The following is an 11,145-nucleotide window of genomic DNA, read 5'->3' as shown; positions in this document are numbered from 1 at the left end:
CGCTCACCGGGCTTAGGTTCCCAGATCATACCACCATCCCAGAACATATCTTGTTTAATTCTGGCGCGCTCACCGGGCTTAGGTCCCCGGATCATACCACCATCCCAGAACATAAATTGGCAAGCTCTCCAGGCTTAGGTCCCCGGTTTATAAGCACTTCTAAACATCTCCCTATTCTGTACATATAATCGAATACTTCTAAGGATTTTTCTTTACTGTAAAGAATAAAGAAAGCATACAAAAAAAAATTTAAATACTTTCTTACTTTAATACGGCAAGGATGGTGCTGATGTGTGATGCTGGAGAATAGGAACTGCTCTGATACCAACTTGTAACGACCACCCTTCTTACTACTACTACTCTCTAAGAGTGACCGTTACTTAACTACTAACTCTACTTAACTGGTACACTACAACAAAAACATTAAAAGACAAGACCCCAAAGACAACGGTTTTAAGAGAAACCATTGCGAATTTGATCAAAGACAACGGTTTTTGACAAAACCGTTGTCTTTGAACTCCCATTAAATATAAAAGACAACGGTTTTGTGAAAACTGTTGTCATTGAGTGATTTTTTTTAAAACAATAACACTTTTTACAATGGTTTTCTAAACCGTTGTCTTTAAGCGCGTTTTTAGGGGCTACGACAACAGTTTTGATAAAACCGTTGTATTTGATTTTGGTCTTTTTCCCCCCTCGCGCACAGTTTTACTTTCCCTCTCTCCGAATATCTTTTCAGCGCTGTGTTTTCTCCTTCACATTCCCGAACCCTAGCCATTTTTCCTTTTCCTCTCCATCGAGCCAGCAAGAAAAGGGTTGTTCTGCACTCTCTCACTTGCGACTCTTTTTAAAGCACACCTCCGCAGCAAGAGGATTTGGCCGGGAACTTTTGGCAGCATTGTAAGTGAAAGACTTTTTTTCCCCTGAGATATGAAAAGTTGATCTTCTCAGATCTCATTCATGAACACTTGTTCCAGTGATCATCATCCTTTCTCTGACAATTGCTATGCCTGCTTATGTTTACCTTTCTATGTTGTTTGTTTTCTCTAATAATCCTTCTTGATCAGTGAAAACTGGCCCTAGCATTACCGATGCAGCCATGGGGAGGATTACTCAGACAACTAAAGTCATAAGTGAAGGAGGCTATGAAAAGGTATTTCATCAGACTTTTGAGATACTTCCAGGAGAGAAACTCAAGAAGTCATATGCATGCTATTTATTGACATCATCTGGCCCCGTAATGGGGGTTTTGTACCTCTCTACTGCTAACCTTGCATTCTGCAGTGATAATCCTCTTTCTTACAAAGTTGGAGATCAGACTCAGTGGTCATATTACAAGGTACTTGTAATACCCACTAAGCTAGTAAGATAAATATATGAATGTGGGATTTTTCCTTAGAAAAATAATAGGAAGTGAGTTGAAGCAAAAAGAAATAAAATGAAATAAAAAGAAGAGGAGGTCAAGGATTGAACCTTGAACCTCTTATATTATAATTCATAGAGTTAATTAGTAGAAACCAATTTGGATAGAGAGAAGATATTGATAGCAAAGGAGGGAAACTCATGATAAAGGTAAGAGTAAAAGCTAGCCAAAAGAAAACAAGAAAAGAGCAAGAGAAAGGCAACTTGCCTTCCTCCCTTTCTCTCCCTCTTCCTCTTTGATTTTGCCAAAAACTTAAAGAGGGATTAAGGGGATTCATTCCCCCTTATTTTATCATGAATGATGAGAATAAATAGAAAATAAAATAAAAATAGAAAATGGGTTAAGGGAGAAGGAAAGCAAAAATCAATTTTGCTACTTCTTTCCCCTTAACATAAAAGGGAGCAAGAAAAGAGAAAACTATTTTTCTCTCATTTTCTCTCATTCATCCTCTCCCTCACTGAGAACACCACAGTCCCCTCTCCTCCATCTTCGGCCCCAAAGCCAAGTTTGTTCCCTAAGAAAGCCTAAGATACAAGGAGGATTTAGCAAAGGAATCAAGGGAAAGGAACTAGAAGAAGAGGCTACTTCTTCTTCACCATACCTTAGATCCACAAGCGAAAAGGATGTAAGCTTCCCCTCACCTGTGGTACAAGGCTTTTATGTGATTTTCGGATTCTATAAGGATTAGAAGACCTAGAAAAGAATTTAAGAAAATTTGGCTAAAGAAAGGGTTTTCAAATCTAGGATGGTTTAAACAAGTCCTTATTTCATGATATTCTTTCTATGCTATGTAGGAAGGATTTTCTTCATGTTTTTATACTTAAATGATGCTTGATCAGAGGAGTACCTAACCCTAGAATTTCGGCCAAAAATATGTTAAGGAGGTTAGGGAAAAATATTGTTTAACTAAACTAGTACAAAATTTCTCCCATGAACTACTAAGGGTTTTTATTGGTTTTCTTGCTTGAAAGTTACTTAGAACCAAAGAAATCCATTTATATGTTTCGGCCAAGAAAAGGGCTTAGGGTTAGGAAGACCTTTAAATTTAAATAACCATGTTTGTATGATAGAATATAGAGTTCTCTTAAAGAATTGCATGTTGTACATTGCTAGAAATTCATGAACTCTTATTTTAGATTTTCGGCCATGATAAGATGGATAGTTTAGAAAAGCTTGAACAAAATTCTAATATGCTCAAGATCTCTGTGATATTATGATATGAAAGTTGTTTAATGCTCTTATGTTTAAATTGAGTATAGAAAATTAGTTACATGATATATGACATGTAAGATCACAAGGGTCCTAGCTTGTTTATGAACCAACTTTGTATATGATGTTCTTAGTAATTTTTGCCATGAAACTTACTTAGGTTTTCCATGCTTTAGGCCACTTAAAACCTAGTTTAGAGATTGGTAGGTTTCGGCCATAAGGAAAAATAAAAGAAAAAGGGAAAGAAACCTAGGAAGCCTAAGACACAATTCACATGTATGTTTATTATGCTTGTCTTTATATACATGATATGAAACTTGTATAATTTCTCATTCTTTTAGGCTATTTGAAGCAAGTTTATATTCTGTGAGTTTCGGCCAAGTAAGGTTTAAAAGACCTAGAGGCCTTAGAAATGAAACCAAATGTGTTAAAAGTGCTTCTTATGAAAATATGATAATGTGTTGATTGTGTCACATATTTGTATAATTTTTCCATGACCTAAATGGATCATTGTGTGTTTCAGCCATGAAGGGATAAATGCCCTAGAAACCCTAGAACAAAAATTAAATATGCTTATGTCACTCTACATGAAATATGATAAGTAGAAAACCAAAGTTCTCATACTATATGTTGTTTAGTGACCCAAATGAGGCTAGGGTAAGTTTTGGCCATACCTATTGTATGATGTCTTGTTATGAATTTATACATGATGTTAGTTCAAGTTGACATGCTTGTATGTTTGTTTTTAGCCCTAATGAATACTTGTTAAAAGATTGACCAAGACATACGTTAAGGGCTTGAAGGACTTAGGAACTAGCTCAATATGCTTACTATGCTATTTGGAAAAAAAAATGCTATAAATATGGTTTAAGGTTTCCATGCTTTCATGACATTTGGGACCTTGTTTATATACTGATAGGGTTCGGCCACATGAGTTTAAGGACTTGGAGAACTTAGAAACCAAGTTAATCATGCTTATAATGCTTCCTATGAAATTTATGTGATGATGATTTAGGGTTCACATGCTTGGAGGTTGTTTTTACCTAAATTGAGACCTAAGGGGGTTCGGCCATGATAGGAACCCAAGGGTTTAGGAAGCTTAGAACCCAAGTTAACTATGTTACCATGTTTCTTATGATAGTATAATCACATTATATACCCTTATGCTTAACCATGTATGCTTGTGATTTATACCTTTTTATGATATGATATGTGGATAGGGATATGCATGTTTTAATGATATGCTATGTGCTTAGAATATGCATGCTTTTATGATATGCTATGTGAGTAGAAATATGCATGCTTTAATGATATGCTATGTACTTAGAATATGCATGTTTTTATGATGTGCTATGTGTTTAAAATATGCCTACTTTTTCTTATGACATGATGTATGCCTAAGTGATGCATACTTTTTATGATATAATGTATGCCTAAATGATGCATACTTTCTTATGACATGATGTATGCCTAAGTGATGTATACTTTTTATGATATGATGTATGCCTAAGTGATGCATACTTTCTTATGACATGATGTATGCCTAAGTGATGCATACTTTTTATGATATGATGTATGCCTAAGTGATGCATACTTTTATGACATAATGTATGCCTAAGTGATGCATACTTTTATGCTATGCTATGTGACTAAATGATGCATTTTTATACATGCTATTTTACTTTGTAAGGCTTGTACCAAGGGTGGACTCCTAATCAGTCCCTAGGCCTTGCTTTGTGATCTGGGCTAAGCCTTGCTTTGTGATCTAGGCTAATAAGGGATGGGCTCCTTAGTACACCCCTAGGCCTTGCTTTGTGATCTAGGCCAAGCCTTGCTTTGTGATCTAGGCTAATAAGGGATGGACTCTTCAAATATGCCCCTAGGCCATGCTTTGTGATCTTGACCTAGTTCCTAGTATGATTCAAGACTTGCTACCTTGGATATACTTAGGATGCGCGCATTGATGTTATGTATGTATGGTACAAGCCGGGGCCCTAAATATGTTGATATTATGTTCAAGTATATATATGTAAGAAGAAAATAGTTTTAAAAGATCATGAGACATACACATGTTTTTCGGATACATGTTTTTAAAATCATGATGCATATAATCTATGATTATGTTATGTTGAGGCTATGATTTAAGATATGCCATGATATGATTATGTTATGTTTCATGCTATGTTTTAAGAGATGATATGCCATGATATGATTATGTTATGTTTCATGCTATGTTTTAAGAGATGATATGCCATGATATGATTATGTTATGTTTCATGCTATGCTTTAAGAGGTGATATGCCATGACTAGTTATAATGTTTGTTATGTTGCATGATATGCTTAAAGAGTATGATATGTTATGCCATGACTAGTTGAGATCATGTTAAGTTGAGACATTATTTGATTATGTGCTGATTGTTGGTTTTAGTGAGTAGGAAAGGAACTTACTGAGCCATGAGTGCTCATAGCTTACTTTCCTTGTACCACAGATAAAGGAAAAAGCTGGATGAGTTAAAGGAGCAGCAGGAGGGGCAACGAAGATGTGTGTGGCGGTGGCTAGGCAACTAATCAAGAACCTGCTTTAAAACCTTTAAGAACTATGCTTTGGTTTTGTGAAATGTAATACAATATGGGTGACTTGATGTTAAGTTTTTATTTATTTTGTTATCATGTTATGAAACCATGTTAGTGTAGTTCGGTTTTAATTAAGTTAAGAAAAATAATTTTAAGTCTTCCGCTGTAATACGTACGTAGAGTATCGTAGCCCCGTCCCTTGTTGATAGCAGGGAGGGCGGGCGTTACAGTACTTCACAACTCACTCTTCTTTTTTTCACTGGTCATATCCTGCAGTGATAATTCTTTTACATGTTCTGCACTAATATTCGTTAAAAATTTCCCTTGTTAACTTTGAAATTACAATCATCTTGAGGAATTAAGCACCACATTAGTCCATTTATGCTCGTTTGTGGTTTTGTTTCTTGTGACCTAGTTCTTCGTGTTACGTGCCTTCCTTTGAAGATTAGCTGTCATTCTGTAGGTATTTGAGAAATAACTTGCTTTTAGGTGGAATTCCAATGGAAATAGGGATGCTGAAGAACCTTACTTTGTTAGATTTGAGTGTAAATAGACTCATTGGTCCTACCTCCTATGCTTGGAGAGTTAACTGCCGTCACAAAATTGTACGAAGTAATCACTGCTTGGATTTTGAACGCTAGTGAATTTGGTGGCTAATTTGCGTTAATTGGCTTCCCTTTTTCATCTCTTTTTAGAGATCTTCATTCCAATGGTTTGACTGGTAAGATACCTCAAGAACTTGGTAAGTTGAAGAATCTTGTAGAGTTACGATTAGACAGGAACAGGCTTGAGGGACAAATTCCAGGAGTTACCATGTCAAATTTCTCAGCAACTTTACATACCATGTAAGTTATATTTGTATTATTTTTTATTTATTTTCTTCAAATTCTATGGCTACTAAACTTCTGTTTCCTAGTTAAGATATTATTAAAAATTCTCCACGTCATCGACAATGTCTTTTTCCAAGGAAAATATTCTTATACATCATTTCTCACTTCATGGACATATACAACTACCCCACCTAGTAGGACAAGTTTGGTTGTTATTGTTATTTGTATGGACATATGCAACTCAAGAATAAACAATGAAAAATGACCTTATGTTTGTTTTTTAACTTAGTCGATCCAATCAATATGAATATTTCTCTTGGTAATTGTTGAAATTTTTTTACAATTAATTTTCAGTTGTCATTGGATTTTGTCTGTCATCGACCCTTATGTGGAGATGGTTTATTTGTTCGATTCACTTAACAATCATAATCATTATGAGGACTAGAAATATGTAGTGGATATGAGTACATATTTTTTTTAATTAAGCATGTAATTTATTACTCATATGTCAACTCTTGTTGTACGAAGAAGTTTGAAATTGTTCAATTCGAACAAGGAAAGGAAAGGGAAAACGAAGCCTATGTGTGAAGTTGTAAAGGTTTGTATATTATATACACACACATATGTTTACTTGTGATTAATTAAAAAATATTTAAATGTGTATTATTCATTGACAATTTTTTGTTAACATAGGGTCCTTGACAACCTCATGCGAAACAATGTGGATTTTATGTGATGAAATTTATAAGAGAAATTATTGAAGAAAATGCTACCCGTGCGAAAGATTCAATTATCTCAATGGTAATATTTGGCATATTCTCAATTTTCTTAAATAATTTCTTTTATTTGATTTTGCTTCTTCATTATTGATTTTTTTACTAATATAATCGGGGTTTCTTAGCAGTTCATGAAAATAATTTACTCTAACAAAGAAATTGATGAAGTGCGCTCCAAATGGGCAAATCATTCAGGATTTTCTAATATTGGTCCGAGAGTACTAGTCAGGAGCATAAAGCCAATACAAAAGGATGAGGACGTTTGCATCACTTATATCGACTTGCTGGAACCTAAGGTATTAAGTGCTGGTACTTGTTGGCTAGAAACGATAGAAGGTTCTAACTTGACTGTACTTAAGTTTCCATGTTTGATTTTACTTTTTGGGTACCATAGTAACTTTCTACACCCTTTCAAATTTTAGTTCATTGTAGAATACAGCTAGATACAAGTGATCTGATTCAGCTTTCCTCCAATGTCCTTTGCACGATTGGAGAGATGATACTTTGCATAGACAATTCTGACTATTAAAGTTTTTCTGAAAAAAGATTGAAAAGAGAGTTCAAAAATCGAGAATCGACTCAAAATTCCACTTAGGATTGTTGGTTTTCTCATTCACACTGCTTGTTGTCTTATTTCAGTCATCGGTGATGTTAGAGGGCAGGGGTTGATGTTGGGAATAGAACTTGTGACCGATAGAAAGGAGAAGATGCCTACCAAGGCAGAGACTGTAGTCTTGTTTGAAAAACTCAAGGGTATGTTTCTCCACTTTTTCTTAACAAACTTCTTGTTACTATACCAAACTTGCTTGTAAATAGATCTGGGAGTTCTGCTCGGGAAAGGAGGCCTTCAGGGTAATGTTTTTGGTATAAAGCCACCGATGTGCTTCACCAAAGAAGATGCAGTTATTCTTCGAGACTACGAAATATAAAAGGAGAATTGTTTAAGATGCAGGTGTTTTTGATGCAAGGAATGAACTTTGTTAGGTTGTGGATTGCCTTGCTAATGTCTACTTATGATTAATCAGTAAAACTCTGATATATCCATTCTTATTGATGTATAAAGGAGCATAAGATTATTTAATTCAACCAAGGAAAACAAAGGGAAAAAACAAGTTACATGGGAAATAATAAAGGTATGTATGTCTACTTATGATTAAATTATAAACAATTAAACATGTATATTAGACATTTACAATTTGTTTTTAACATGATATTAGACATTTACATATGATCTTTTGATTGTTTTTTACTAATCTAATCTATGTCTTTGTTCACAGTTCATCAAAACGCAGTACTCTAGAAAAGAAATTGATGAAGTGCGTTCCGAGTGGGCAGAATGCATACAAGATTATATTTATGACTAGGTATGTAAAGTTATATAATGACTAATACACATTTTAGTATTTATGACTAGGTATGTAAAGTTATAATGCTTACAAGGCAAACTCATTCTCATTTCAGTATTTCTTCTCTCTCTCTCTTTATATAGTTCTTCTTTTCAAACCGAAAAAAAATCACAATGTTTTTAGAGTCCATGAAATCCCAAACAATCTTCAAATCACAATATAAATCACAGTTTTTTCAATTTATGTCAAGCTTCTGTTCTCTGAATAGTGTGTCTAAGCTTAGCTTGATCCAACCCGAACTGTTTGATTCTCCTTATTGGTGTTCATTGTTAATATTATCAAAGATATAGATTTGCATCGAGTTTGATGGAGGAATAAGATCCATTCTGTCTGGAATTAACATGATGACGAGATCTAACTCAAGATATGCCACTTATTGCATTGGTGAAGCTATGTACCATTACTAATCTTCAAATCTGATTTCATCTCTTCTCTTCTCCAACTTCAGATATAGTCAAGTTGATTTCTTAAGGAAGAAATTCTACTTGTATAATTGCACCCTCATTTCAAGTCTTGTCTCAGTGAAGAGTTTCAGTAAAGAGTTTCAGTTTAGGTGGTAGTGATTATCAGTTTAGAAAATCATATTCTGGATTGCATAAAGTGATTAACAGTTTAGATGGTTTAATGGATTAGTTTGTTCTGGCTTTTTTATAGAAATAATGTTGAAACTAGTTTCGTATACTGCTTTGAGATTTTTTGTGGTTTTTATGCAAACTGTACATCCTCAAGCTTTGAGATCTTACTAGAGTGTTGCTGCTGTAATGTTGAGACATAAGGTACATGACTTCGATCCTCTATGATTTCATCTTTCTGTTGCTGCTGTTAGCTATTCTAGCTGCTTTCACATAATACATGGTTCAAGATATAATGTCAAGTTTATATAATATTCATCAACTTTTTTCATGCTCACTTGCTTGACTACTCATGAAAATGTGAAGCGGCAACGTTTCTCGTGCTTATTTGACCATTCTTTTACTTCAACATTTCAGAAGGTCCAGATTTATGTACTTCACAATTTGGTTTCCACTGTGCAAAAGATGCAAAACTGCAAGATGTTTATAATTGTTTATACCTGTTGATAAGTTTTCTACTTTTGGGGTTTGTTTCTTTCAATTACCACTTTAGTTTGTAGTGATTTATTAGATTATCCGTTTTAATTATCAGTTAACGTTTGCAATGATTATCGGTTTATACATGCATGTTTCTACTCTTTTTCTATGGCTTTAACTATATTTTATTTTCATAACAGGGAGAAATTGCTGGGTTTGCAAGCTGGGTATGAAGAAAAAAAACCAGTACGTGAAGATTGTTGCACATCCGATCCTGACTTGATTTATTCAGAAAAAGGACAATTTAATTTACATGGTTGTGGTCTTATAAACTTAATTTTGTGGTTTCATCTTTTGTGGTTGTCATGATTGGATACTACTTGTGGTCATGTTTGGATAGCTTGTAGTAATTGTATAGAATTGTTTATAAACTTAAGTGAATGTACACATGTACTGGTTTTTGGTTGAGACAAGATGTATATATAAATTAAAGACAACTGATCGAATGTATATATGTTGAAAACTATTTTTGTGAATGTATAAATGTTGTACCAGTTTGTGTGCAATAGCCATGGTTTTAACCGTTGTGAAAAGTACATATATATAGACATGCAACTGAATGTACAAAGACAACGATTTTTTAACCGTTGTGAAAAGTATTCTAAGACAATGGTTTTAAACTAACTTTTGAAGAAAGACAACAGTGTATATGTTGTTAAAAGTATATTTGCGATCAAATTTTTGCAAAACTGGCAATTACAACGGTTATATACTGTTGCAGAACTATTGTCTTTGGTATTAAAAGACAACACTTTAAATCCATTGCATGACTGTTGTCTAATGTGGTCAAAGACAATGGTTTTAAACCGTTGTCTTTTACCGCACATTTAACAACAGTGTCAGTTACAACGGGTTTGAAGGGCCTATGACAACGGTTTTTAACCGTTGTCTTTTAATGTTTTTGTTGTAGTGGTATGATTAAAAACCACATGGAAACCCTACCGAAAAATTTTGGCAGAATCTCCCCTGTACCGGTGACCTTAAACTGATATACAAACATAATATACATCAGCCACAGGCGGCGGGAATATATATATCAATCACTCACGTAGTTAAATAAGTGACAACACCAAAAATGCATACTTACTAAACAGAACTCATCTCCATGCAATCTAAACAAAATAATCTCAAATGACATGAACTTAAAATACAACTTCAAATGTTCATTAATTACTAACATGCGGAAACTTAATAATATCCCAAGTCTCTTTCATAGTCCTGGCATCACACACCATCCGCACCTCCTCGTCGTCTTCCTTTATCTGCAGTAAGAGGAAATACATCTATAAGCAAAATTGCTTAGTAAGCACTATCTAACTCACAAAACACGAGTATGCATGTAAGCTGAAAGAAATCTAGAAACTAAATGCTCATCTAATAGCAAACGAAACATAGCATACTGAAATACTAAACATGTAAGCAAATCTAAACAACATGTCAGTATATAAGAAATCTAAACTTGCTGAATTTTAAACTTATGTGAAGCTTATTTCTTTTGTTTGAAAACTTATACTTTAATACTTCAAAATAATAATCAACTTTCTTCTTGGGCCCGACAACTGTACTTGCTATGCGCGCATCCCTAACTAGACCCGAGATAGCTGGACCCGAATCTAGTAGGGTTTACTAGGTTATCTTGTAAAATACAGCACCCAAATAATATTTAAATAATAAGGTTATTGGACAAATAATCTTATTGGATTTTTCAGGAATTTTTAGGAATTTTCTGGGATTTAATCGGAGGCCGTATAACGTATTTAAGGGGATCAATTATTGGGCAGCGAGAAAGCCTCTTTGGAATGCCTAAATATGGGAGT

General features: G+C 34.3%; 1 long non-coding RNA gene across 1 annotated transcript; it reads left to right on the top strand.

Annotated features, from left to right (window-relative positions):
- Window positions 1-868: 868 nt before the first annotated feature.
- On the top strand, window positions 869-1,342 carry LOC121999973. Its single transcript, XR_006116869.1, has 3 exons — window positions 869-900; window positions 1,068-1,153; window positions 1,285-1,342. It is a non-coding gene; the product is annotated as an uncharacterized LOC121999973 (long non-coding RNA).
- Window positions 1,343-11,145: the final 9,803 nt, after the last annotated feature.

The sequence above is a fragment of the Zingiber officinale genome, chromosome 7A (genome assembly GCF_018446385.1).
Source record: "Zingiber officinale cultivar Zhangliang chromosome 7A, Zo_v1.1, whole genome shotgun sequence".
Classification (NCBI taxonomy): domain Eukaryota; kingdom Viridiplantae; phylum Streptophyta; class Magnoliopsida; order Zingiberales; family Zingiberaceae; genus Zingiber; species Zingiber officinale.
Note: the sequence above shows the minus strand (reverse complement) of the source record. Positions and strands in the feature narration are given on the sequence as shown.